This window comes from Muscardinus avellanarius, assembly GCF_963383645.1.
Source record: "Muscardinus avellanarius genome assembly, chromosome: 1".
NCBI classification, from domain to species: domain Eukaryota; kingdom Metazoa; phylum Chordata; class Mammalia; order Rodentia; family Gliridae; genus Muscardinus; species Muscardinus avellanarius.
The window spans coordinates 191790772-191817318 of record NC_137786.1 but is presented as its reverse complement, the minus strand read 5'-3'; the positions used below and the strand labels follow the sequence as shown (position 1 = coordinate 191817318).

The following is a 26547-nucleotide window of genomic DNA, read 5'->3' as shown; positions in this document are numbered from 1 at the left end:
GGAGAACAATATTGGTATGGATGAGTCTGAAAGAATTGCTTTGTCAACACTATTGTAACACTAATTTGAGAGTACTTCTGATGGAATAGTAGTCTCCAAACTTTTTGAATAGAGTATATTTTCTAAGACATACGCATATTTATTTAAAATTGTAGATATGGAGTCCTGTGTTAATATATGCCTTATAATATTCATATGTAGATATTAAAAAGATATAGATGAAATATTTAAAAACTAATTGTGATTTTACAAGCCCTATAATGAAACATGCTTCATTATTTTAAAAATCTTGATTTAATGCTCTATGATAAAGTGATTTAAAGATCTGGTTCTAGGTTCAGTTCACTTTGTTGCATGGTTTTAATGCTGCCACGGTTAAAAAATGATTCCTCCAAAAGAAAAAAAATAGATCCAAATGGAAGAATTACATCATCTATTATACTAACTAGATTGTGAGACTAATTTTTAAATCCCATTCACAAAATATGCAGAGAACTTTGTTAAAATTTGAGTAGTAAATATCCATATTCCTAATGACAATCGATTGTTTTTGCTAATGAGGTTAAAGGTAGAGTATTTTCATATTTTAATAAATGTACTCAAAACCTATTGAAATTCCTTGGAACATCATTAAACATTTTAAAATTGAAAACAGATGAAAATTTTTGTAGGTGATAGACATAGACTATTGATAACAAAAGCATAGTTTCAGGGAATATTTCCAAAAATTTTTTGGTTGCTTGTAATTATATATGTATCTAATTACCTATCTGAATTATCTATTCTCTATATTCAATTTATGTACTTAGCAACATACACTCACAATTTCTTGTCAAAACATAAGTGTTTAGCACATTTAACACATAAAGTTAGTTTTGTTTGTTTTTGTCCCTTTTTTTTTTGTTTGTTTGTATGGTACTGGGGATTGAACCCAGAGGAATTCTATTTCTGAGCTATACCCCAGCCCTATTTTTTATTCTTTATTTTGAAATAGGGTCTCACTAAGTTGTGGAGGGTCTCACTAAGTAGCTGAGGCTGGCCATGAACTTGCAATCCTCCATCCCCCTGTGGCATGGGCCACCATGGGCAGCTTGAAATTGCCATAAAATAAGCAGTGGAACATAGGTGTGATACAATTTTCATGGTTACTTCATCTCTTATTTTAAAGCATTGTAAAGATTTTACAGGTTTATTTTAAAAAGTAATTTCATTATTGTGTGACACTGGGCTTTAACATTGGCCACAACTGCTTGGCTATGAATGATGTAGTTAGTGGGCCCATGGTGCTATCTCTATAATCTTATCCCTTTTTTCCTTTTGCTGAGCTAGGGCAATCACTTTACCACTTCCTTAGTTCTCCCTAAAAATCACTTTTATTTAAAAAAATAATTTACCATTGAGATTATATCTTCTCTGGTACTTATTTTAGTGGTTCATTCAAAGAGTAGCACTTGCCTATCCAATGTCACAAATGGAAGCATGTTAAGAAATACATGTCTGTTAATCCCAGTACTTGGGAGGCTGCAGGGCAACAGGAGGATTACAGGTTCTAGGCCACTGTGAGACAATTTAGCAAGACCCTGTTTCAAAATAACAAATAAAAAGGGCTGGGATGGGTAACTCAGAGGTAGAAAGCCTTGGGTTAAATCCCCAGACACCCTCCATGCATACATTCATTCATCTGAAAAAGCAAGACATGTGTCTTTCTGCAACTCTTCACTCATGCTTTCCATGTGTCTTTCAGCCTTGTTTGTGGCAGGACTTAGTAAACAACCCCATAGGACATTATTCACATTAAGCTCTGGGTAAATCATTACTCCAGAGTTGTGCATTAGGTAGCTCTGAATTTCAACTAAGAGGATGTATTTAAATTTGTTGCCATATTGTTTATTGTGTGTAATTGTAACTCTTTGCTAGCCATAGGAAGAACAATTTTTTTTTGGTGGTACTGGGGTTCCTGGAAGCCCTTCTACCTCTGGGCTATACTCCCAGACCCATTTTTACATTTTTATTTGTAAACAGGGTCTCCTAAGCCAGCGCGCGTGGCTGGCTTTGAACCTGCGTGATCCTCCTGTCTCTGCCTCCCAAGCACGGAGATTACAAGCGTGCGCCACCACGCCCAGCAAGAGCAACTTTTTTTTTTTAAGGACATGTAGCTTTTTTTATTTTATAAAGGAGCTCAGAAGAGGTTTCCAAGCCTTCAAAATAAAGTTTGGTGAAGTTTTGCAAAATACTGAATCAAGTTTTGTATGATTTTAAGCACTGTTGGACAATTGAATTTATTTATTTATTTAGTGGTGCTGGGGGTTGAACCCAGGGCCTTGTGAATTATAGGCAAGTGATCTACTATTGGGCTATACCCCTAACCCTAGCAATTTAGATTTATTTCTCTGTGCTTAGTTTTTAAATGTCTTGCTATCTGTAATTTTTTCATATTGTTATTATTATTTAACATCTCAAAGTACAATAGGGCAAGGTACACTCTTAATGATACTAGATATAAATATGTATATCAAATTGTCTTCTTTTTTTCTTGTTGCAGTACTGGAGATGGAACCCAGTGGCACTCTACCTGTGAGCTACACCCCCAGCCCCATTTTGTGTTCTTTTATTTTGAAACAGGGTCTCACTAAGTGGTTGAGGGCCTTACTAAGTAGCTGAGGCTGGCTGACAACCTGTGTATCCTCCTGTCTCCATGTACTAGGATTACAAGCATGCGCCACCATGCCGGGCTTCAAATTGTCTTCTTGATAATTAAAAAAAAGCTTGGCCTATTTTTGTCAGACTATTTGGATAATCATTGTTTCTGTCTTGTCATGTTGCTTTTTTTTATGGTACTGGAGTTGAAACCCAGGGGCTTTCTACCTCTGAGCTACACCCCAGCCCTATTTTTTTATTCTTTATTTTAAAACAGTCTCATTGAGTTGCAGAGGGCCTCATTAAGTAGCTGAGGCTGTCTTTGAACTGCGATCCTCTAGTCTCAGCCTCCCAAATGCTAGAATTACAAGTGTGCGCCACCACGCCCGGCTTGTCATGTTGCTTTTAAAGAGATCCTACTAGTAGTACAAGTGTCAGCTTGGTCATGGTCTTGTTACTAAGACTTACATTATTAATATTGTCCTCAAACTGTTTAATCTTTGGGAAGATCTTCTTAAACTACTTGTGAATTTGTTCAGGGTTAATTTAGTTAAAAACTGGATAATAATATCTACAAACAATCTCCTGTCTTTATTAAGGATACATCTGTAACAGGATGTGAGACATTAATGTTTGATATATTGACCAAGAGTTCAATCTGTACTTAAATTCATGTAAGGATAAGTTTTTAATTCTATAAATAAGTAGATAAATAAAAATTTACATATTTATAGAGTATACTCCCTAGATGGTACAATCACATAGGAAACCACTGAAAAGGAAAAGTAAGTGGGAAAGAGAGGGGAGAGTGTAATGGATCAGGAGGAAAAGTGTGTATTAGAGAGGACATTCTCCTGGGACAGGATTCTCAGAATGTAGATGGCTAGAATGTAGATCTCTAGAATGTAGCCGTCACTGGTAATCTGGGACAGGAAAAGGAGCTATAGGTTTACCAGTGATGGGTTTCAGGAAGCAAGATGTGGCAATTTTACAGGGCTCTGATATGAGAAAGGAGGCAGACTTGACTGATATTTTATTCTTTAAGGCAAAGCATTTTGTCATTTTGTTGGTGTGAAGTGATCAGTGACATTTTATAGTTAAGTGTAATTATTACATTTTAGGAGAGGAGACCAAGTAGAGGATCACTACTCTCCTGAATGTCTGAGGCTCTTTGTTATGTCTACACTTAGCCTTTCTTAGCTTTAGATACAATTAGAGCAGAAGTTGGGAAAGATGAGTAAGGCAGTAGTCCCTGCCGCCTTCACTTCTCTAACTTGTTGGTTTACTTCTTGGGAAGTTTGATAGTAGCAAAAGCCCCATGTGAGAGTTTTAGCTCTATCACTATATTTTGGGTGATTTTGGCTATGTTGTTTCTCTCTAGGAATTAGTTCCTTCACTGGCAGATTGGGAGGTTTGATAATCCCCAAAGAGGTTTCAGCTCTGACACCCTGCTCACCTCCTCACATTTGGGATATGGTGAGTTCTGCTCTTGACTCAGAACCTTCAATGTAGTTCTTTGTTTTTTGCATCATCCTTGATCATCATGTCTACTGTTAACATATGAATTTATAAGGTGGACTCATGAGCAAAAATAGCAATACTTTTACCTTCCTTATTTCACTTTTTCCAGACAACTTTTGACATTTCTACAATGTGCTCCTGGATGGGGCTTTTGCTTTCTAACCCAAAGTGCCTAATGAGAAGGAAGGAAGGAAGGAAGGAAGGAAGGAAGGAAGGAAGGAAGGAAGGAAGGAAGGATGGATTAGCATCTGAGGGTTGTGTATGTGAGGGAAGCTGGGCTGGATGAGAGTTGGGACATGGCCATCAATTCATTGCACGTGTTTGGCTAGGCTGGAATCAGTGGTCAGTGCCAGGCTTTTTTGAGTATGGTTTTGTCACCAGCAGAGTTGGCTGTCAGTTAACCTCTTCCAGAATCTTAGAGTACAAGTAGGACACAAGAGGATAGGGGTAAATGCATCTCTAGGGATAAAGATCTCACCCATTTTAATTAATCATTTTATCCCATCATCTGGGATGATGTAAAACCTATAAAAATTTAAGTTGAGCAACAAATATCCCATATATAATAACTTTGAAATAATATTTGTTTATTATGTTCTCAGAATTGAAAACTCTGGACTTAATGGGTTAAGAACTTACTTCTCTTTCATCATTTAAAAAAATATATAATAAAAACAATTCAGGTTTTTCATTTGTTCAGCATCACTTTCTTTACAATACCCATAGTTGGAAGTACTATTGAGTCATGAAATTGATGCAGATCACCAAACAAATCTTGAGCAGTTACCATGCACTGCAGGTATTTCTGGGTGCTTTCATAGAATGGAGACAATAATCATTACAGTATTATAGTTTTTGAGAGATTTGGAAGAATACCTGATATGTATAAGCTCTCATTAAACATTAGTGATTATTATTATCACAATTCTTGATTTGTAGTACAAGGGATTAGGCTAGTACACTCTCAGTCTGATCTAAGCCACACCCCAGCCCTATTTTTTAAAATTTTGTAAAGGGTCTTGCTATATTGCTGAGACTAGCCTTAAACCTGCAATTGTCCTGTCTCAACATCCCAAGTACTGGGACAATAGGAGTGTACCACTGAGCGCAGCTAGTGGTTATTGTTTTATTTAACTTACTTACCCAATGAGTCTAGAGGTGGATATCATTATCTCTGTTTTATAGAAAAGGAAATTAAAGCTTGGAGAGGAAAAGTGAAGTTACCTGAGGTCATGTAGCTAGGGAGTGGCAAAACTTAATCTAGACATAAATGTCCTGGCTTGAGTCCCATGGTGTTTTGCCATATAACAAAGCTGCCTTTAACAGGCAAGTCAAGAGATTTCTCCTAGATAATCTATGATCCAAGTTAATCAAGAACTTGGATAATCAGGAGCTGGACTATTACAATGTGTTGTTGAACTTCAGTGGATCTGGTTATTAATGTAGTCCTCACATTGCATGGCATGGTGTTCACTGAAACTTTTATTTTTCCTTTGTGGAGCTCAGGATTGAACTAAGGCGCATTCTACCTCCAAGCTACACCCCGGCCCTATATTATTTGGCTCTTTCCAAGTTGCTGAGAACTTTACTAAATTGCTAAGGCTGGCTTCATACCTCTGCGATCCTCTTGTCTCAGCCTCCTAGATACTGGGATTACAGGCATGTGCCTGGCAATTAACTGAAACTCTCATATATCAGAACCACATCCTCACTTTGTGGTTCTCAGCTTTACAGAGTTCTTGTGTCATAGTTTGATTTCAGTTACTATAGAATCATACAAAGTGAGGACATGGTTCCAATGTGCACTAGTTTTAGTTAACGTTATATACTACAAAGCAAACAGTTCACATTGACATATTGAAATCCTTAAATTCTTTTCTTTGGACAAGTTTGATGGTTTATTGCCACTTGATAACCCATTATTTTTTTCTTTCAAAGGTTCTGCTCCTGCTAAAAGAAAGTACTGAGTTTCACATGAAAAATTTTTGAAAGTTACTAGTGACTGGCTCTTTGCATATTGGCACAGCAGCTCTGACATTTGTTGTGTCCAGCAGTAAATCTCTCTCTGGATTTAGACAGAAACATCTGTGTTCTTTTCTTTAATCTAGTCCCACTTTCTGTTAGAGTAGAAGCTTCTTTCTGTATTGATGCATTTCTTTGTAACTACTTAAACAACTTACAAAGCCAGTGAGACCAGTTATCTCTTGGTTGTTATTTTATTACAAGAACAGTGACACTTTCAGTGAATGAGCATTACTCAAGAAGTAGGAGCTGGGCATGGTAGCTCATGCTTGTAATCCCAGCATTTGGGAGGCTGAGACAGGAGGATCACTGAGGACAGCCTCAGCTAGTACTTAGTATTAAGTACTAGCAACTCAGTGAGACTCTGTTTCAAAATAAAGAATAAAAAAGAGGGCTGGGGTGTAACTCAGAAGTAGAATGCCTCTGGGCTCTATTCTCAGTACCAATAATAAATAAATAAACAAACAAACAAATAAATGGAATGGGTCTATGTAAATTTCCTTTTAGGTATAGATGCTTAAATTCTTTTAAGCATTCAGTGATCATTTCAACCTGAAGGTTGTTGCATAGATGTCAATTTTAGAACAAGGCAATGTTAAAAATACTGAAGCTTTGGATATCCTCTTGACACAACATTTTAAAATATTCTCCTCTGTGAACCTTTATTTCCTTTCTTCCTTAAGATTATGTTTTAAAAATTAACAAATTAGTTAATTAATTTATTGTGGTACTGGGGAAGGAACCCAGGGACATACTACCTCTGAGCTACACTTTCAGCCCTAATTTTTTAGTCTTTCTTTTTTTGGGGCTACACTCCCAGACCTATTTTATATTTTATTTGGAACCAGTGTCTCTTAAGCCAGCGTGGCTGGCTTTGAACCTGCCTGATCCTCCTGTCTCCGCCTCCCAAGTGTAGGGATTACAAGCTTGTGCCACCATGCCTGGCAAGTCTATTTTTGAAACAGGGTCTCACTGAGTTGCAAAGGGCCTCACTAAGTAGCTGAGGCTTTCTGTGAACCATGGCCCTCCGGTCTCAGCCTCCCAAATTCTGGGATTATGTTTAAAATCTGTTCTTCTTTGTTAGTTATTTTAAGAGTAAAAATCTCATGCTCATTCTAATTTTCCTTCTCTGACCTGCATAGTACTGGAGATTTAGTTTAGAGTTAAGTAAGCTTGTATTAAGTGTGTACTCCACTGCTTTCTAGCAGTGTGAACTTGGGTTTGTTACTTTTAATCTCTTCAGTTCTTAGTTTCCTTATCTTTAAAATAGTACTTAGTTCTAAGGTTTGTTTTAAGAATTAAAGAAGTAAATGTAAGTGTTTAGAAAGTAAGTGTTTAAAAACTTAGTACAGTTTTTAAACAGGTAAGCATTAGCTATTATTAAGCTCAGGTAAGCATTAGCTATTGTTAAAGTAAATGAAGAGGATAATCTGACCAAAAATAAAGAATGCTTTATTACCCCATTAAAATACTTTATTGAATGGGGTAAAAATGAACACTATTGAATGTAATGTGAAATAATTCTACAATTTCCTCACGCAGGGACTTCAGAGAACCTTTGGGGGAATTCTAACTATGGTAATAGTTAGAGCCTCTTTGAGAACCTGTTTAACTGCGAATAAACAAATCTATTGAAACTAAAATTCCTTTATTGTAAGGTCAGCCTCTTCTTTTTTGAATTTCATAATTTTTGAAGACAATTGACTTGGGTACATAGTGAGTTTGGGTATGGGTTTTCTCAGGGCTATATTTGCGATTCTAGCAATAACTAAAGAAACAATGATAGCACCTATAGTGGTAGTAGCTAGCAGACAGGAGTTTGATCCAGGAGCTATTTCCCAAGTAGGGCCCAGATGCATCCTGTCTTGTCCTGTGATTTAGGGCTTGATTCTAGGCCCAGAAGGTTACAGGTAGAGAGGTATTTGGCTGTGATTGGGGTTTGGCATTGATAACTCTCTATATCTCTCAAACATTTTTTTAGAATGTTGACTTCCAGTGTCCTCTGAATCCAGAAGGTATCTCTCAAGAGTGGCTTAGCCAATATCACCAGGAATTGCAGGTTTTACCTCCAGGTCCCAGAAGGTTCCTACTGAAGGCAGGAGACTGGCTATGTGATATCTAGAATTTGAACTCAAATTTGTCTGATGAGTAAAGCTAATAAGTTCTATACACTAATAATTTCATATGGTTTTCCTGGTAAAAGAGAGCACCCGTGAAGAAAAGAAAAGTAGCTGTGGCAGTGGTGGCATCTATGAGTTCAGCATTTAAAAGTATAAATAAGATAGTATCTATATTGGTCAACATTATCATTGCTGTGTTCCAAAATGACTGACCACACAATTTAGAGATGACGCCAAAAAAGATTTTTTTACTCAGTTTTTGTTGATTTTGGGGTTCAGTTCATGTAAGACCAGGGGCATGGCAGTGGGAAGCAGAGAGAGGAAGAGAGCAAGGGCTTTACTCTCACATCATGAAAACCTGAAACAAGAGAGCCAGCAAGAAAGGGAATTCAAAGACAAAAGCAAGTCCTAAGTCACACCCCCACGAGCCACCTTCTTCAGCCATACACCGCCTGCCTAAGTTGCCACCAAATAAATCCATTACAATTGATTTATCCACTGAGAAGATTAGAACTCTTATCAGTGAAATACATCAACTGTGAACATTAATTCATGAGCTCTTTGTGCGACATCCTACATCTCACAATAACGGTATCTGAAAGGGCAGCTGTGAAATCTATGGTTTCCTCAAGGCAGCCATGTCATTATAATAGTACTAAAGGAGATGGTAGTGATATTTTAGTTGTTAGTTTCATGGCTAGATTAGAGCTTGGGAATGAATTTCTGGGTATTTGTACCTCAAATCCTAAACTTAAAGTCTTTGAATTATGCAACCTCGGAATTGAAAAAGTGCTCCAATCACCCGAGGATCACGCAGGTTCGAAGCCAGCCGCGGGCGCTGGCTTAGGAGACCCTGTTTCCAAGTAAAAATAGGTCTGAGAGTGTAGCCCGGAATTAGAAGGGCTTCCAGGAACCCAAGTACCACCAAAAAAAAAAAAAAAAATGGAGTCTTTTTTTCTTCAAATCTCCCCTTTCAGGTTGTAGTTTCCAGTTCTTTATTCTGGTGCCGTACTCTTCATGCTGTAACTCCCCACCTGCCTAGGATCCTGCACTGTGTATTATTCAGGACATAGCCTTGAATTTTATTTATATTTATCTATATTTTTTATATCTCTATTATTTATCCCTACTCTTCTTTTTCTCTCAGGAGTCATAGAATTCTGTAGCTTCCAGGCTTTTTGTAAGCAAGGAAACCTAATTTTCAAATAAATCCTTACTTATAAAAATCTAAGAAGTCGGGCGTGGTGGCACACGCTTGTAATCCCCACTCTTGGGAGGCAGAGACAGGAGGATCGCGCAGGTTTGAAGCCAGCCGCGCTCGCTGGCTTAGGAGACCCTGTTTCCAAATAAAAATGTAAAAATAGGTCTGGGAGTGTAGCCTGGAGGTAGAAGGGCTTCCAGGAACCCCAGTACCACCACCACCAAAAAAAAAAAAAAAAAAAAAAATCTAAGAAAGTTACCTTGGATGAAACCTTGATTGCTCAGTACTTTTCTTTCCTTCAGCTGTCCCTCCTTCCTCTTTGCTCCACAACTTGAGGATGAGGTGCACTGTCGGGTTAAGAACACTCAAACATAACCTAATCCACTCTGTGCACTTTACAGGGGAGGAAACTAAAGTATATAGAGGGCTTCACAGCTACTAAACAATGGCTACTTCAAGCTATCATAAACTTAGTCTCAATGGCTAAGTAGTAAAGCTAAAATGTGGAAAAATAAGATTCAAACATTTTCTATAGTCCATTTGAATGATCAATATACTGAATCAAAAAGTCTACTTTTCAAATTATGTACATAGACAGGAAGCCATCATTAAAAATTCCCAGTGACAAGTAAATGCTAATCACATCTTTTATTGTATTTATTTATTTATTTTTAATTTTTAAATAAAACATTTAGTTTAATTTCTTATACACATTAGTTAAAGCTATGTTTAATGGCTTGGAAAAGTGATATACATATCATATATATGTGCAATTATATTTAATTTCAGTGTATTGTCAGAATTTCACATACGTTCAAAATTAGGATTACAGATAGCATTAGGACTAATGTAACATTTAGTTAAATTTCCTTTTATTAGTGCATTGTAATCATATATCACATTGGAATACAAGACTTGAGAGGATATACAAGCACACATCATCCAATTAGCCCTCATCCAGCCCCCATCCCATTCCCTCCCCCTCCCTCGATCCCATGCTTGTTTGGTGATTAACTTTAATACATTTGTTTATGTACCTCCTGTGTTTTAAAGAGGCTCCATCCTCCCCTATTCCATACCCTCTGATTGGTTACCTTAGTTGTTTCACTATAGGGCCCTTTCTATAGCTCGACCTCTTCCTGTTGCCCCTTTCCTCCTAGTTATTGCTGATTAGGGGAAGCATCTGGTTTTTATTTTCTGCGATATTTCTCTGTGCATGCCGCATTGCAAGTACCGATCCCACTCTTGACGGCCCCAGTAGTGGCCTGGCTACCCGGTGGACTGATCCAGACCTCGCTGGCTCAAGCAGCGGACTTGCCTCATGGGAGGCCCCTATTCTGGTCTCCCTGGCCCCGACAACGGCCTAACCCCTCAGCTGGCTCCGATCCTGGCCTCGGTGGCCCCAGCACCGGCCTAGCCTCGAGGTAGGCTCTGATCCCGGCCTCGGAGGCCCCAGCTCCGACCTTGCCTCATGGCAGGCTCTGATCCCGGCCTCGCTGGCCCTGGCACCGGCCTAACCCCTCAGCAGGCTCCGATCCCAGCCTTGGAGGCCTCAGTAGCAGCCTTGCCTCAGGGCAGGCTCTGATGCCGGCCTCGCTGGCCCCAGCACCGGCCTAACCCTTCGGCAGGCTCCGATTCCAGCCTCGGAGGCCTCAGTAGCGGCCTTGCCTCACGGAAGGCTCTGATGCTGGCCGCTGGCCCCAGCACCGGCCTAACCCCTCGGCAGGCTCCAATCCCGGCCTCGGAGGCCCCAGCACCGGCCTTGCCTCACGGCAGGCTCCGATCCCAGCTTTGCTGTGTCCGTCGCCGGCCTCATGCCTCGGCAGACTTCAATCCAAGCACCCTCTTCGCCCAACCATTTGTCCCACGTTCTCGAGGGTGCGTGGTGGTAGCATTCTGCCTCTGGGGTTATTAATTCAAAGGTTCCAGGTGTAATGCATCAGATCTCTGCCTCCCCTGAGTACTGGCCACTGCCATTGCCACTGCTCCACCATTTAAAATCTTTCCCAAGCTCTTTTTCCACTCTGAATGTTGTTCAGTGTTCCTAAGCATGGACGGTAGCATTCGACATTTGGTGTAATTTCTCCAAAAAAATAAGGTTGGTAGGATCCAATTTCTGCTTCTCCTGAATACAAGTCTCCACCGCCATCGCGGAGACTGCTTTCAATACCGTCTTTCTCCTTGGTCTCCGCTAAACTCTCTCCTTACAGGTGATGTCCAAGATTCTTAACAATGTAGAAAAGCAGTAGTCCTCCTTCATGGGGAATTTTTCCATAAGTTCCAGTTCATTTGGATAAGTTTTGTCTTCATCTCCAGTATCCTGGCATCTACCATGGCCTTCTTAACCCCTCTCCCTCTCCGATATTTTTCTTTTAACTTTTTCTTTTTTTCTTTTTTTTAATAAGAGAAGACAGTATGTGTGGTTTGAGGAGGTAGTGGGATCAGGCACTCAGTAGCACTGTGACCCGGCCTGGTTTCCCCATGGGTCCAGCGTGCTCTGCACTACTCTGTCTGGGGCCCAGAGTCCTGTGACCCGGGCCCCGGCTGTTCCGGGGTCCAGCGTGCCCTGCCCGACCCCTGCCTGGGACCCAGGGTCTTATGACCGTGCCCGGTTTCTCCAGGGGTCTGGCATGCTACGCGTGGTCCTGGGGCCCCTAATCACATCTTTTAAAAAATGTCTAGCCAGGCGTGGTGCCCCACGCCTGTAATCCCCGTTCTTGGGAGGCAGAGACAGGAGGATCTCTCAGGTTCGAAGCCAGCCACACTGCACTGGCTTTACAGACCCTGTTTCCAAATAAAAATATAAAATAAGTCTGGGAGCATAGCCCGGAGGTAGAAGGGTTTCCAGAAACCAAAAAAAAAAAAAGAAAAAAAAAGTCTATATTTTTGCCAGGTGTGGTGACACACACTTGTAATCCCTGCGCTTGGGAGTCTGAGACAGGAGGATCACACAGGTTAAAGACAACCTCAGCTACTTAGTGAGGCTTTCAGCAACTTAGTGAGAACCTGTTTCCAAATAAAATAGAAAATAGGTCTGGGAGTATAGCCTGGTGGTAGAAAGCCCCTGAGTTTCACCCCTAGTACCACGCACACACAAAAATATGTCTATATTTTTTATGGTGCTGTGGATTGAACTCATGCTTGCTAGGCAGTTTATTTGCTCCTGAGTCACATTCATATCTCTAGTTATTTTTGACAAGCATACCAGTACAGTTCGGTGGGAAAATAATAATCTTTTTAACAAATAGTGCTGGGACAGTTAGATATCCCCATGCAAATGAACCTGGGTCCCTTCCTCATACCACATACAGAAATAAATTCAAAGTGAATCAAAGACTTAAATGTAACTCATAGAGAAGAAAACACAATTTTCATGAACTTGGATTAGGTAATGGTTTCATAGATATGATATAAAAAGCACAAGTTAAAAAAAGATAAGTTGGACTTCATCAAAGTAAAAAAAACATTTGTGTTTCAAAGGAAACAATCAATAAAGTTAAAAGCTAATCCATAGAATGGAGGAAATACTTGCAAATAATATTGAATTGGTATTTGTATATAGAATATGTTAAGAACTCTTACAATTCAGTAATGAAAAGACAACTGAAATAAATGTTTGTCCAAATAAGATGTAAATGTTTAATGGGAACACACAAAAAAGATGCTTGGCATCCTTAGACATTAGGGAAATGTAAATCAAAATCACAATGAAGTACTACTTTACACAGTCTAGGGTGGCTAAAATAAAACAATCAACAGATGTTGCCAAGGATGTAGAGAAATTAAAAATTTAAACATTATTTATGGGAATATAAAATGGTTCAGCCAATTTCAAAACCATGTGTTTCTCAAAGAGTTAAAACAGAATTAGCATATGCCCCAATGATTTTACTTCAACTAGTCATGGCCTTTTGGTAAAAACTTGAGCTAGGCATGTTGGTGCATGCCTGTATTCCCAATACTTGGGAGGCTGAGACAGGAGGATTGCAGGTTCAAAAATTAAAAAGAAAAAAGGTTGGGGTGTAGTTTGGAGATAGAATGCCTCTGGGTTCAATCTTAGATACCAAAAATAAATAAATAAATGAGACACATGACAAAGAAAGCTTTGTTAGAGGAAAATGAGAAAAGATATAATAAATAATGGAATGAAAAGCAATACATATTTTTACAAAGCATAATTAAATATTTTTCTATTCATGACATTTTTTATTACTACTTTAATAAGTAAGGTAATATGTTTTTGTGTGTATGCATTTGAATATGAGATTTGTATATATCTGAGATTCTGTTTTCTTTCTTTTTTGTGGTATTGGGGATTGAACATAGGGCCTCATGCATGCTAGGCAAGCACCAGTGTGTTACAACTCTATCTCTGAGATTCTGTTTTTAAAAATATGAATGAGTAAAGCAGGGTGTGGTGGTGCACACTTGTAATCCCAGCATGCGGGAGGCTGAGACCTGAGGATCGCGGTTCGCGGACAGCCTCAGCTACTTAGTGAGGCCCTCTGCAACTCAGTGAGACCCAGTTTCAAAATAAAGAATAAAAAATAGGGCAGGCGGTGTAGCTTGGAGGTCAAATGCCCCTAGGTTCCATCCCCACCTGAAAAAAAATATGAATGAGTAAATATAATAATAAAGTTATTATTAATAAGTTTAATAAGTTAATAAATTAACTCCTTTAGTGGTTCCTTCCTTCTTTTGTTACTTCTTTCCTTTTCTGTTTTTCCTGCCTTTCCTCCCTTCCTTCCTTTCTTTTACCTAGTTTTAAAAGCTTATTTCCATTAGTTGTTTATACTTTGAAAAAATTCCCCATTTATTTTAATGATAACAACCTGATTTATATCTTAGAGTGACTATAAAGTGGGGATAAATATATTTCACATGGTATTATTTGAATATTTGGAATAGAGTGTATTTATTCTAAATTTAAAAAAAGCAACTAAGTTTTATTGTAGTTTAGAATCCCTTTTGATTGGTGGCGCAAGTTTATAATTCCAGTACTTGGGAGGCTGAGACAGGAGATTGCAGGTTCCTCCTCAACTTAGACCCTGTTTCCAAATAAAGAATAAAAAATGGACTGGGGGTGTAGTTTGGAGGTAAAATGCCCTGGGTTCAATCCTGAAAGTCATGGAGAAGTTAAAGTCTAGAATAAAATTCAATGAGGTGGCCACACAATATAGTGAAGATAAGGCCAGGCAAGGGAATGACTTGGGTTGATGAACAGAGGGTCCATGGTGGGACCATTTCAAGAAGCAGAATTTGCCTTGCCTGTAAGTGGAATGGATAAGCCTGTGTATACAGACCCGCCAGTGAAGACAAAATTTGGATATCATATTATTAGAGTTGAAGGGAGAAAATAAAATCATATAAAAACTAAAAAAATATGATAATGTTTTAGTCCACAGAAATGAATCTCTCAAGCCGGGCGTGGTGGGCACGCTTGTGATCCCCGCGCTTGGGAGGCGGAGACAGGAGGATCGCGCAGGTTTGAAGCCAGCCGCGCTGGCTTAAGAGACCCTGTTTCCAAATAAAAATATAAAAAATAGGTCTGGGAGCTTAGCCCGGAGGTAGAATGGCTTCCAGGAACCCCAGTACCACAAAAAAAAAAAAAAAAAAAAAAAGAAGAAGAAAAGAAATGAATCTCTCAAACAAGAGTAAAAGTATTTTCTGGTGCTGCAGAAGTTATGTCATTACTCTGAAATGGCAACATAGGTTTTTGAGGTGGGGGCTTTTATATAATATAGTATATTTCTTATTTATATAATGTAGTATATTTCTTATTTGGTCAATGACTGAGGGTGGTTCTAATGTCTAAGTTTTAAAAATGAGTATGTATGTAGTAGTCTGTGGTTTTCAAAGAACTTTCTATTTAGTGTACATGAATTCACTTTTATTCACAATAACACTATGTGAATTAGATTTGTTCTTTTTAAAAATTGAAATATAAACACGCAAAGTTCAAAGTGTTTGAAATATAGATGTATGCATGTGTAATGAATAATTATAAAGTGAATCCCATGGAACCAATATCTAGGTTAAAAAAGATAGAATACTGACATTATCCCCGAAGCCACTTGTGTCCCTTCCTAATTATACCCACATCATTATGTATTTAATGTTACTTTCTTCACTGTATAGTTTTACTGCTTATGAATGCATATCTAAGTAAATTTGCTTTAGCCTGTTTTTATTCATTATATAAATGGAATCAGAATTTATTTTTATGTGCATTGTTTTTGCTTAACACATATCACTATCATAAAGTCCTAGTTCATTCATATATTTTTATTTTGTGAGTTATTTGTCTTCTCTGCTATCATTGGGCATTTGCATTATTTCCAGTTGCTGGCTGTTATGAACAATACTGTGACAAAACTTCTTGCATATATATTCATTCTTGGAGTCCACATGCATACGGCTATGTATGAAGGAATGAAGTTGTTGGGTCAGAAAGTATGCCTGTCTCATCTTTACTAGATAATACCAAATTCTTCTAAAAGTGTTTATTTATACTGCCACTGAGAATGTCTATGAACATTCCCCTTGTTTGACATTCTTGCAATAATTATATGTTTCCAAACTTTTAATTTTGCCAATCTGTTGTTTAATGATCTCATCTTGGTTATAATTTGCATTCTTCATTGTTAAGATACTAAGCACTTTTTAATAAATTATTGCTTAGTAGATTTCTTCTTTTGTAAAGTATCTGTTCAAGTCTTTTGCTCATTTTTCTACTGGGTCATTGTCTTTTAAAAATCATTTGTAATTTTCTATTAATTATTTACATATGTTGCAAATATCATCTTTTATTCTTTTATTTTTTCATTTATTTGCAGTTCTGGGGATCAAAACCAAGACCTCATTTGTGCTAGGCAAGCACTATACTATTGAGGTATATACCCAGCCCTCTTTTATGGAATTTTTATGAAAAGATTTTTTTTGCTTCACTATAGATGAGTATTTATTGTTCTTTCCCCCATCTTTTTTGAATTTTAACTTTTGTTGTGCTGTGGATTGAATTCAGGCCTCATGTAGGTTGATCACTCTTACATTAGCTACATTCCCACTCTGATGTAGCTTATGTAGCATGGTGGCCCACACCTACCATCCCAGACTGAGACAGGAGGATAGAAGGTTAGCAACCAGCCCCAGCAACTTGGTGAGTCCCCTAGCGACCTAGCAAGGTCCTGCTTCAAAAAAAGAAAAAAAGAAAGAAAAGAAAAGAAAAACATATGGCGGTGTATCTTGGAGGTAGAATGCCCCTGGATTCAATCGCTGGTACAAAAAACAAAACAAAAATAAGAAAAGAAAAAAGAAATTAAGGGTCTAGTTGTATTTATTTATTTTCTTCTCATATGGGTGTCCATCTATTTGCCCAGGTAGTTTATTAAAACTCATGTTTTCCTTACTATTCTGCACTTTATCTTTGTCATATATCAAATCCTCATATATACATAGGTTGATTTTGGGTTCTTATTATGTTCTTTTGATGTATTTGTCTATCCTTGCATCTATATTATCCTGGCTTCATTTTATTTACTTTATAATGAACCTTTTAGAATAATGAGTCTTAAGCTATCTTAGAGAGTAAATCTTGCCACCTTGTTCTTTATTTTGTTTTAGAACATTTTGGCACTTCTTGGCCTTTGTATTTCCATATAAACTTAGAATTAAATTATTAAGTTCTAAAAAGAAACCTGTAGAATATTTTTTTTCAGTACTGGGGATGGAACCCAGGGGTATTCTACCTCTGAGCTACCCCCCCCCAGCCATATTTTTAATTCTTTTTTTTTTTTTTTTTTGGTGGTACTGGGGTTCCTGGAAACCCTTCTACCTCCGGGCTACACTCCCAGACCTATTTTTACATTTTCATTTTGGAAACAGGGTCTCCTAAGCCAGCGCGCGCGGCTGGCTTGGAACCTGTGTGATCCTCCTGTCTCTGCCTCCCAAGCGCGGGGATTACAAGCATGCGCCACCACGCCCGGCTAATTCTTTATTTTGAAACAGGGTCTTGCTGAGTTGCAAAGGGCCTCATTAAGTAGCTGAGGCTGTTCTCGAACCACGATTCTCCTGTCTCAGCCTCCCAAATGCTAGGATTAGAAGACAAGCATGTGCCACCACGCCCGGTGGGAATTTTTGATTCATTTATTTGCATTTAATGCAAAAATATTTTTTGTGGTCCTGAGAGTGGAATATTGTGTGTGTGTGTGTGTGTGTGTGTGTGTGTGTGTGTGTGTGTGTGTGTTACTAGGGATTGAACCTAGGAGCTTTTTATCTCTAAGTTATATCCTTAGCCCTTTTTTCTTTTTATTTTGAAATAAGATCTCTTGATGAAAATCTCACTATTTGTTGAAGATGTCCTTGAACCTGTTATCCTCCTGTCTCAGCCTCCCAAATACTGAGATTACAAAAATGTGCTACCATGCTTGGCTAACTGATATCTTTATAACATTAAATCTTTCAGTACAGCTGGGTATGTTAGCCCATGCCTGAAATTTCAGTACTTGAGAGGCTCAGATAGAAGGATCATATGTTTGAGGCCAGCCTCAGTGATTTATCAAGGTCCTTTGAAACTTAGTATAAGATACTGATTCAAAATAAAAAAGAAAATAGGGCTGGGGGTATAACTTGGAGGTAGAACACCCCTGGGTTTCAACCTCAGCATTACACACACAAATAAATCTTCCAATCCATGAACACATTGTAGCTTTCCATTTACTTTAGTCTTCTTTAAAGTCTCCCAATAAAGTTTATAAGTTTTTCTTGTAGAGGTCTTAAGGGCTTATGGAACAGGAACATTAAGAGAATTAAATAACAGTTCAAGACAATGGTAACAGGGAAGTCAGAAAATTAATTGCTGCCAGGCGTGGTGGCGCACGCTTGTAATTCCAGCATTTGGGAGGCTGAGACTGGAGGATCGCGGTTCGCGGACAGCCTCAGTTACTTAGTGAGGCCCTCTGCAACTCAGTGAGATCCTGTTTCAAAAAATAAAGAATAAAAAATTGGGCAGGGGGGTGTAGCTTAGAGGTCGAATGCCTCTGGGTTCCATCTGCAGACCCACCAAAAAAAAAAAAAAGCTAAAAGAACAATGCAAACAATAGTTTTAAGAGGAATAGATATGACTTAGTGTTTTGATAACATGACACTAAAAGAGATTTTTAATCAACTACTAATTAAATTTTATTATCTTTGCTCCCTTACAGGTGTTATATGAATGCTTTAAAATTATCATATTTTTGATTAGTAGGTTTAAAAGGAAAATCAGCATTTTGGTCTGCACAGGCACTATTTTATTATTTTCTTTTTTCTATATTAATGGATCTTTTGGCTGAAATGGCTAGCCTTAAGCAGATATTTTGGTATCATGCAAACATATTCTAAGGAAAGGTCTGCATAGTGATTTCCAATACAAATATAAAAGTCTTTGAAACATAAATATTTGGTGTGGCTTTTGAAATAATGAAAATGCATGAATTTCTTCTTAGTAGTAAGTATAGCCATTTCCATTTGGCCTACTAATTCTTTCAGAACACCAAAGCTTTCTTTAGCATACAACTTACAGGCTAAAAAGAAAATTGAGCCACATGCATTGTTTGACATTAAAGTGTAAATTATTTTCTGTTTTCAACATAGAGATTGGTATATTTAAAAGAATGAAGCTGGCCTTTCTAATTTCTAATAAATCGGATTCTCTCTTGGTAGTAAGGGATGCTTGTATAGCTAGGTCCCAACCTTGTCACTTCTGGGGAACAGCAGTGAAATTGTTTGTTCCTGACAGCAGACAGCCCCACTGCAGAGCCCTGGTTTCATGTTACATTAAGTATTAGTGCTGTTCTTTCAGGAGCTATTATGCTGTGACATCAAAGATTTTCTGACAGGGCAGTGGTAGGTTAGCACTGGAGTTGTCTATTAAAATTTTAAAGAATGGAATTAAATATATATGATCAGACTTTAATATGAGAGACAGAATTATACTGGCTTAAGGAAAGTTGTAGAAATGATGGATCTATGGGTTGTCCAGTTTATTTCTCCTTCTTTAAGCCAAATTTTATTACTCTTTATTTGTATAACAAGTACAAATGGCCATTATGTAAATGCTAGTGTTGTTGACCATTCCCAGAAAAACATTATGAATTAGGAAAAAAATTATCCTTTTGTGAAATAAAAATGGTTAGGTTGACCTGTAGCATATTTGGTACAAATGAACATGTGGACAGTAATTGCAGTGGCCTGACTTCCTTCTTGCTGATCCACTAATTAGTTAAAAGGATCAAACTACATACTCTGTTAGAATTACAGTAGTATAATATTTAGATGGCAAGTGAAAAGATGAAAAGTCTTGCAATTGAAAAGGCTTAATTTTATATAGCAATTGTATAAATATTTGTGACTTAAAAATGGATCAGATCACTATGTTGCATTTTTAAAAGGCTAATTTTGATAAATGATAACTATCACTAGTCACTTCTGTTGTTATAGGCTTTCTGTCTAAGAAAAAGAAATTAAGCATGTAGTTTCAAGTATTAAAATTTTTGTAGTAAAATAAGAGTTACTATCACATTTCTCTGATATTTTTGGGGAAACTATTGGAATTACAAAATGCCAATTAATTTTAGAAACATAATTCAGTGTCTGGACATTTAAGACAATATAATTTTAACATTTTTGTTTCAGATTAAGAAAATAAATCACAGGTTAAAATAAATATGTCCTCAGTGTTATAGTTTTCTTTTTTGTTAAACAGAACAACTTAAACTTTTAAACATGATTAATGATGATGTTTATTTTCAATAATAAATGCTAATACTGTCAGTTGAGAAGTAATGGGAACAAAAAAATCTTTATAGATATTTGTGCTCTTAATAATGTTTTAAGATAAATTTTTTTTTGTGATCGTACTGGGGTTCCTGAAAACCCTTCTACCTCCGGGCTACACTCCCAGACCTATTTTATATTTTTATTTGGAAACAGGGTCTCTTAAGCCAGCAAGGCTGGCTTTGAACCAGCACGATCCTCCTGTCTCTTCCTCCCAGGCACGGGAATTACAAGCGTGCGCCACCACGCCGGGTTTAAGATAATTTTCATCCAGTTCAGAATAATCCATAATATACTTACAAAAAACGGTTACTTGCCAGGCATGGTGGCGCACGCTTGTAATCCCCACGCTTGGGAGGCGGAGACAGGAGGATCGCGCAGGTTCCAAGCCAGCCGCTTGCTCTGGCTTAAGAGACCCTGTTTCCAAATAAAAATATAAAAATAGGTCTGGGAGTGTAGCCCGGAGGTAGAAGGGCTTCCAGGAACCCCAGTACCACCAACCCCCCCCAAAAAAACCCAAAAACAAACAAACAAAAAACAAAAACAAAAAAACCCGGTTACTTAAAAAATCAGAATGTAAAGGTCTTCGTTCTGGCATGTAACACAATAATAAATACAGATTAAATTTCATAGGGAAATATTGCTACATACTATAAAATATTAAAAATAATTTAAATGCCTTATTCCTCATATTACTTGTTGAAAGTGAGAACTTGAACCTGTACATTGGAAATGAATTTGTTTGTATAAAAACACTTTTCCCTTTAAAAGTTTTTGTTTTGTTTTTACTTTTGGTGTAACAATGCAATGGCAAAAACAAACAAAATCAATCAAAGCAAATAGGTGAGGCAATGTAGAATTAATGTTCTAATATCTTCTTTGAGGACCCTGAAATTTTATATTCTAGAAATGTGTAGGTTTTTTTTCCCAGGTTTTAGAGGGATAGAAAATAATTAGTATGTATCTCTGAAGTATGTCAAATAACTTAATAGGTGTTAGGATAATACAAGGGAGTATACACTCATTACTAGAATAATTTGTAAGTCTGTACCTTGTGAGATGAGAAAAAATAAAATAAGCTATAAGAATCAGGGTAGGTGTTGGCAAGTAAACTTATGAATTTAAAGTTAAGTCATAACAGGGTTGGAGTTACTGAGGAGGGACATCTCAGTGGGCAAATTTGTCTTTGCTATATTTGCAAGTTTGTACTACGTGGGAACTTTTCTTTGGGCTTATATTATTTAATTAAATTTGGTAAAGGAAATGCGTTGAGAATTTTGCCCCAATAAAAATTCAGAAGCCTAGTTTCTATATAGCCTATCTTTTGAACTAATATACTTCTTTGTTTCTCTTTTAATTAAGAGAAAGAATGACTTGAAATTTCCACTACTGAACAGGTCATGTAATTGAGGTGAATCCTCAAAATCTAGTTTCCAATGTTGATTTGGTAAGTGAAAGACAAGGGCAAATCTTGAAAGGCTAAAAGTTTATAGGAAGCAGGTTATTTTAAAAAAAAATTACACTGGACATTTCTCTGAGAATCATACACAATAAGAGAAGCAAGATCATTTAAATAGTTTCATTTCTGTAAGTTGGTACATTAATAAATCTAAGAAACAAAATTTATCATATATTTTGTTTCCTGATTTTTTTTATTCCAGTGGGAATATTCCATCCTATTATCTCATCACTTTTTGGTAACTTTTATGTTTAAAATAATTCCTCTTAACACATAATTAGATGAACATTAAAAAAGATGCAGTTTCTTTTAGCACTTGAAAAATATTGTGCCACTTCCTCCTAGCTTCAAGCTTCTACAATTTCTGATGAGAAATATACTGTTACTTGAATTTTGTTTCTCCTTTTAAGTAAGATATCATTTTTATCTAGGCGCTTTCAAGATTTTTTTGTTTTTAAAAATTTAAAAGTTAATTATGATGTTTCTTCAAATGGATTTCTTTGACTAGATCCCATCTGGGAATTTTTTTTAGCTTCTTGAATCTGTAGATTGTATTTATCTCTGGCCAGAATTTGGATGTTTCAGTCATTATTACTTTGAATACTTCTTCAGCCCCATTCTCTTTCTTCGGATGGTGTGCATGTTAGATCTTTTATTTTATTTTATTTTGCTCTAGTTCCTAGTGTTTCTGACACTCTTAAGTTTTTTTTTTGTGGTAGGGGCATTCTACCTCTGAGATACACCCCCAGCTCTATTTTTTATATTCTGTATTTTGAAACAGGGTCTCACTAAGTTGGGGAGGGCCACTAAGTAGCTGAGGCTGTACAAGAACCTGTGATTCTTCTGTCTCAGCCTCCCAAGTACTGGGATTACAAATGTGAGCCACCATGCCCGGTTTCTGTTAATTTTTTTGAAGTTTTTTCTTTGTTGTTTAGATTGGATAATTTTCTGTTGTTCTATCTTCAGGTTCACTGGTTCTTTCCCTGCCGTTTTATAATCAAGCCACTCTATTGAACTTGTCATTTCAGCAATAGTAGTTTTCAGTTCTAAAACTTTCCTTTTAGTTCTTCTTTATATCTTCTATTTATTTGTTGAGGCTCTCTGTTTTTTCATAGTAATCATTTTTATTATTGCTGCTTTAAGTTGTTTGTCAGATAATTCTAAGATCTTGGTGTTGATATTAACTGATTTCTCACTTAATTTGTTATATTTCTGTTTCTTTGTATGACAGTGTTTGTTTTGTTTTTCTTTTGCTTTGTTTTTGCTTGAAACTGGTACATTTTTGTAGTATGACACTCTAGTTCTTATATAAACCCTTTGTCTTAGCTGGCTTCTTGTAGCACTGGTAAAGTAGAGGAAAGGAGGTTGATACCTTGTTACTGTCAGCTGACTCTAATGGTCTAGGTTTCCACCTGGGGTGTGGGACTTCTTGTTATTGCTAGATATAAAGTTCCAGCTTCCCATGTGGTATTTACTGACATTTCAGTGGAAATGGCCTTGTTATCACTGGGCAATGGTGAAAGTTTTGACTCTCCTCTAGGCATCCTGACATCATTCCAGGGAGAAGTGGGAAGGACACCTAGGCCTGGGACAGGGAAGGAAGGCAGGGGGAGCTATTACTAACTGGCAGGAGTAAAAGATCCAGATCTCTATCGGGGCTTCTTTGACATTTCCCTGGGTATGGATGTTGGGTGCCTGATAACAATGTGAGAAAATAAAATTCTAGGTTTACCAGTTGGCCTTAGTTTGAATGGGCCAGGTTAGAGCCATACTGTTTTTTTTCCCTATAATATTTATTTGGAATCAGAGTGGTTATTGTTTAATAGTTTTTGTTTTACTAAATGCTGCCATTTTGCTTGTCCTTTGGCTAGAAAGAGCAGATTCTTGGAACTTTTTGTCTGTGTCTATTGGTACTTAAAAGCCACTAACTTCTTTAGTGCCAAGTATGAGAAAGATGAAGCAAAAAATAAAACTCAGGGAATTCACCACAATGTCATTTTTCAGGTCCTGAGTTCTTTAGTCAGTCTGCTTTTCTTCCACTTTTTAGGGTCTTCTTATGTTTGTTTTATATATAATATCCAGGGCTTTTAGTTGTACATATAGGGAGGAATAAGGAAAAGTATTTCTACTCAGTCCTCCCCAAATTGGAAGTCTCCATATTAGAAATTTCAACACAGCAGAACACATTAGTCTTTAAGGACTAATATTTATTATGAAACTCTGGAAAACTCCAACTGCATACTTATAATACAATGAGAGTGGAAACGCAAATATTATATTATCTAAATTATGAAAAAAATTGACCTTGAAGATCTCTGAAATAGTAGTGGTGAACTCAGAGGTCACATGACCATATCTTGGGAACTATTACCCTAAATTATGGTCTTTTCAAGGATCTAAAATACGAATGTTCACAATATGAATTTTAAAGCAATTTTTGTTAAATGCCTATTGTTCTACTCAGGTACTGATCTAAGTTCTGAGGATAGAGCAATATGTGTGACAGAGTCCCTGCTCTCATGAGCTTTAAATTCTTTGAGTCAGTTGATCAGACAACTGATTGATGTCACAAGTTTTCTATTTGTACAGGTTAAATCCTTATATTTGTGTCTCAGGATTTGTCAGGTGGGTGTGTGTATTTCTGTTTACTTGCAGCAGGTGAAGCAATAGGAGAAGTTCAGGTTACTGGGCAGACAGTGGTGCTTCAAGTCAATGGAATGATGAAGGGTGGAAAGCAACACAGTTGCACTGCAGACAGCATGATTTTGTAGATCACTCCCTTCTTTCCTTCCATCTCTCTCTCTTATTCCCTTCCCTCCTGTCTTTCTCTATTCTTCCTTCTTTCTGTTTGCTTCCTTCCAGTTTAACTTGTAGGCACTTTCCTCAGATCACCTTTATAATTCTTAGATTCCAATTCATATATACTATACGTAAATATATATGTGATATGCACATACCTATATAATACATACATACATGGATATACTAACATGTTATGTAACATAGAAAGTATTTGCTATGTTTTAGGCACCAGTAATAATACTGGCAATTACATGTGAAGCCCTTTCTTTTAACAGTAAGATTTGGAATATTTCAGTGTTACAACTTAAAGAGTATGCCATACGTTATAGAACTTGCAGGTCTTTACTCATTCTAGTTTTCGGTTTTAACCATTTTGAGCCATTTCTTTTAAGGTAGTCTAATGTTAGGCATCAAAGTATGCTAACTATGGCTGTAGTCTGAAACTCTTTTTTATAGAAAAATAAATAAAAATTCAAACTTTTGCTTTAATTAAAATGAGCTTTGTAGACATATATTTGAATGGTACACTAATAGCCTAGAAAAATGAGGGGTTCAAAGTAAACATTGTCAGCATTCCTTAGGCTATTAGTAATAGCAACAAATATTGTGTAAATTATGGTTTTGGAAAGAGCAGTAAAATACAATAAGTAAATCATGAAAGCCAGTAGCAAGTAACTGAGAGGTAAGGGCAAAGTGATTTATTTATTTTAAAGGCAGAAAGCTGCATTTTTGTGTTTTGATTTAGCTATTTTTAAAACACCTGTGTCTCACTGGCTATAAACACAAATTCTGTGAATAATGGAAATCATTGTGCGATATAAATGGTGTATTGACTGCTCTTTTCAGTCTACAACACACCTTTCTTGTTGGCACCAAAGAGCAGTGAATAAGGCATTTTATTGAAATTGAGGCTTGTGGTTCTAATCAGAGGTCATTGGTTGGCTCTTACTTTTCAGTTTTAGATTTGTCTATGCTTGATCAGGGGACAGCAATGAAATTATTATGACAAAGACTTTGTACTAGGCTGTATCTGTCTGTGAAACTTGAAAGTCTTCTGAATCCTGAGGCTGACAGCATGTGAACACTGCAAGAAAGTGTAAGCTGTGTAGTGTCTTAACGAAACTTTCAAGTATCATCCTCCTTTTGTGTTGTTTGAAAGAGTTTCAGATACTATTAAGGTACTTGTGCAAAGGTGTTTTATTGATTAAAGAAGATTTTTTTCCCCTAGCAAATATGCATTGAGACAGTCTTTTTATTACTTTTTCTGCTCAGTCCCTGCTTTATGCAGCAAGTTCATTAACATGTAGATATGCAGTGATTGAAGTCAGACTGCTTTTTACAGTGGAGTTGTCTTGATATAATGAGCTCCTCTTTAATGTTCAAAAAATTGTTGTTACTTTCTAAAAGGGGTTGTTTGTGAATTTCATTAAATTTAATCTCCTCTTCAAACAATTTCAGCATTGTTCAGTTTACTACAATTAAAATGCTTTCTGATGCTAAAAAATCACTTTTTACAGATGTATTACAAATGTAAGCACTGTGAGAAGGGCTTTGTTTTTTACTTTGAAAGAAAAAACTGCTATTTAGCTGAGAATTCTCATTTTTTTAATTGGTCTTCCATATGGAAAATCAGAAGAGGGTACACTTACTGTTTTGCTAAACAGGCTAGTCTGCTCATGAGGGTTAGGTTTCACAACTCGTTCATTCAATCCCTATAAAGCATTGGTCTAATCATAGTTGAAAAATAAGAGCCTTATTCTTGCCTTCTCAGTTTACTAGAGTACAACCACCTTCATCTTTAGAATGTTGAAATTCTTGAGAAAAAACAGATATAGTGAAGTTTGTTTCTGCTTTGGGGAAGAGTCCTCAAAGGGACGTATGAGAAACCTGACCAAATTCTTAGTTGTGGAGAATTGATTCTAATTTATAGTGAATTGCTTCATGTTTTTTTCTTTTTACAAATTATTGTT

The 26547-nt window shown here is 37.0% G+C and overlaps 1 protein-coding gene and 1 pseudogene across 2 annotated transcripts in view; both read left to right on the top strand.

The window, feature by feature from the left end:
• SOX6 (SRY-box transcription factor 6) overlaps positions 1–26547 on the top strand; it is a gene marked incomplete at both ends in the record, with an annotated part of 599473 nt that overhangs the window by 18578 nt on the left and 554348 nt on the right. The window lies entirely within an intron of this gene.
• On the top strand, positions 14629–14861 carry LOC308279660 (peptidyl-prolyl cis-trans isomerase NIMA-interacting 4-like; annotated as a pseudogene). Its single transcript has one exon. The product of its transcript is annotated as a peptidyl-prolyl cis-trans isomerase NIMA-interacting 4-like (transcript).